We start from the raw sequence: 3,578 nt of genomic DNA, 5'->3' as shown, positions 1-3,578 counted from the left end.
CAATAACCTTCCGCCATTATTTCTTGTAACTAAAAAGAGAAAAAAAATTATGTGGGTTTCGTGGCTTTGCAAAATGAGACAGTTTGAACTAGAGAAAAGTCACATCTTTTTGTGTTTTGCTTTTAAAATCAAACAGGTTAATTAATTGAACTTAATAAAATTACTTTTTATTGTATTTTAGTTTGATCTAAATTGATGACATGTGGCGGGTAAAATTGATAATAAATCTGTAGTCCTCAAAGGAGTCTTGCATAACACATCGCCTCCTGTAGAAATTCGTGTGGCCTCCAAACAATTGGCTAATCAAAGGGGAAGCTTGGCAGCGAAAATAAGGAGAGGCAGCAGACTTAATTGGCTATAAAAGGAGATGTTTGGCATCCAAAAATGAAGAGAAGAGGCTTAAGAAACAGAGACCACATGGAGCAGAAGGGGGACCCAAGCCTTTGAAAATTGTGGCTGCGGTGCTATCAAAGAAGGGATTTTGAGGCTAGCAGCAGCACTAGCTAGATGGCACTCACCTATGTAATTGTAAATTTCATTACCAATAAAATTACTGACTACTTTTGATCAACCAATAGTGATAAGTGTAACGTTATAAGAAAATTTTGTTCCTTAGTATTCTGTCTAATCTGGAAAGGATTCATTTAATTTTTGCGAAATAAGCTTTTCCAACTGATGACAGCATCAGAGGTGGAGCTATGTTGATATGCATGGCCCTGTCAGATTATGAAATGTTTGGATTATAATGTAATTATATACGTATGATCCCAATAGTCTTAGTTGTTGAAATGAATCAAGACAACTATCTTTAATGATGTTAGATGATTAGTGATTACATGTCCTTACAACTTCCTATTCATTTGAATCTTATTTAATATGTTTGCAAAAGGCTTTACATCGATTTTATAAATAACCTTGCATAGGCTAATTGGCCTATAATCTGATGCATTTTTAGGGTGGTTGATCTTAGGAACCAGCACGATTTAAGGTTTGATTTCAGCACAAGAAAAAGTCACCGTGTAATAAAGCAGAAAATGGAAATTCATGGGTTTAAATTTTGTCTCTACGTGCCATCTACTCTCATTTATATTTTGCAGATGACAGTTTGGTCTTTTCAGGGAACATTTGATGAAGCCAGTTAATTGAGGGAAAAAAATATTCTTTGATAATTTCTCCGATGCATCAGATCAACTCTTTACCAATGAGAAATCCTTTCTGCTAGCTAGCCCAAAAACTATAAGGGTGTGTTTGTTTATAGTATTAAAGGGGTATTAAATTACTATTTACATTAAATTAATACCAATACCATGTTTGGGAAAATATCACATGGTATTAGAGTACTGTAGATAATGCGGCAACTGCCGCATTAGCCAAACCCGACTGTGAGTCGGGTTTGCTTAATGCGGCAGTTGCCGCATTAAGCTTTCCTTTTTCCTTTTTTTTTCTCTTTTCCTTGGCAGCTTGCTGCTTGCGTTTCTTTTTTTTTTTACCTTCTTCTTTCTTTTTCAATTACTTTTTGTTTTAACTTTTGTTTTTATTTATAATAATAATAAAAAATAAAGATAACTTTTTAATTTAATATAATATTATATAATATTTTTATTTTTAAATTATAATTTAATATAAATTAATAAATATATACTTTTTTATTCAATAATATTATATTATATTTTTATTTTTATATTATAATTTATTAATAAATTTATAATATAATATAACTAATAATAAATATTTAAATACTATTAATTTAAAATTAATAATAATATAAATAATAACATAAAATATTAATGTAATTTAAATATATTAATAAAATATAAAATTTAAATTAAATTAATTAAAAATAATAATACAGTACAGTGTAACACCAAACATTGTATAACATTATTATAATACAGTGCTAATGCAATACAGCATAATACAATACACCAGCATTAAAATAATACAATACAACATAATACAATACAGTGTGCCAAACGCACCCTAAGGGAATAAGAGAGAGTGATTTTTCTTTCATTCTTTGCAAGGAGTTTCCTGCCATGACACTTATCTTGGGCTGTCATCTATGTTAGGTAGGAGGAAGTGACATTTCTTTGACACAATCGGGTTAGCAATCAATTTATTTATTTATTTATTAAGGTAGAGGGGTGGGTAGAATTTAAATTAATCGTTTAATTCCCTATCTCTGTCATGACTTGAACTAGAATAACCAACTAAATAAATTTCTTGAAAACCTCTTAGGGCAGGGCTAACAACAAATTGCACAGCTGAAAGTTAAAATTACTTTCTTGTAGGGGAAGGAGATTGCTCTCTGCTGGTCTTTGTGACCAGGATATTCAAAGGTTCTTTTCCAATTAATGGTGGGGCACATCATCCATTGCTAGCTAGTAAAGACATATCTTGGCGATCTCATGGAATTAAGCCTGCCAGTGAAAAATGATAGATCAAAATTAATAGTGTAAAAGACCAAACTTGTTATTATTTCAATTTTTTTTAGTAGGTGAAGATTTTGAAGAAAGAGTGCAAACTCATACCGATATTATTTTTCTTGCCATTGATATAGTTAATTCTAGTCTTCAAAAATATTGTAAGGGTTGACAAATTGTGATCATTAGCAACGATTTCCTTTTACTCCAGTCTATTAGCTGTATTTTTTTTCCCGGGAAAATATTTAAAGTACCGAGTTTTTAGATTTCGATCCGCCGGTGAGTTTTGAAAATAATAATACTATAATTTCCATTTATTATTGCATTTTAACCTAAATATTATGTGATACTTCTCTATTGGATGATTAAATTCGTTATTTTGCAAAATTATTTATTACTCTATTCTAACTACCATTTTATAGATAAATCCCACATAGATTGAAATGTTGAAAGCTCTTTTATTATGTCATACATCTTCCTTATCTATTATTAATTTATTAACCGTCAATCACCCACAAATATAGGAGCAATGCTAAGTATCTTAATATTTAATTTCTAATTTAATTCCAATTGATGTCACATTCATCAATTAAATGATATTTAAGTATTTTATAAGTTATAAATTTTATTATTTAATAAATGAGTGATACGATATTCAAGCTAGGACTAGATCGACTAGATCCCTAACCTTTTCGATGTAAAATCAAATGCGTTTTTAATTTCCAAGAAAAGAATACCCTCACCGACATTCAATCCGGTCGGCCGACTTTGCTCTATACTATAAATTGAAGTACTTCGAGAAAATATATGATGTCTCTGGTGGTCCTTATATGACGTTATCATATGGATTCTTTTTGTGTGGTGGAAATTTGATACTTATTTTGATAGTAGTAATGAAAACAGATTAAACATCAAATTGGAAAACAAGCACCAATATGAATCGTTTAACCCATAACTATAAATAGAAATGTAAAACTCTAGAAGGCAGCCATTGAATTGAAATATATGGAGGCCATTTCTTGTGGTAGTACCACCTTTTCGTAACTTTAAGAGGATGTGACATAGATTAACTTAGTTGAATTTTGAATGAATTTAAAAAATTTTGTAGGCCCGTTTGGCGTTTTGAGTGTTTCCAAATATTATAGTACATAAATT

The sequence above is a fragment of the Citrus clementina genome, unplaced genomic scaffold, assembly GCF_000493195.1.
Source record: "Citrus clementina cultivar Clemenules unplaced genomic scaffold, Citrus_clementina_v1.0 scaffold_5, whole genome shotgun sequence".
In the NCBI taxonomy this organism is placed as follows: domain Eukaryota; kingdom Viridiplantae; phylum Streptophyta; class Magnoliopsida; order Sapindales; family Rutaceae; genus Citrus; species Citrus x clementina.
This window is presented reverse-complemented; position numbering follows the sequence as displayed.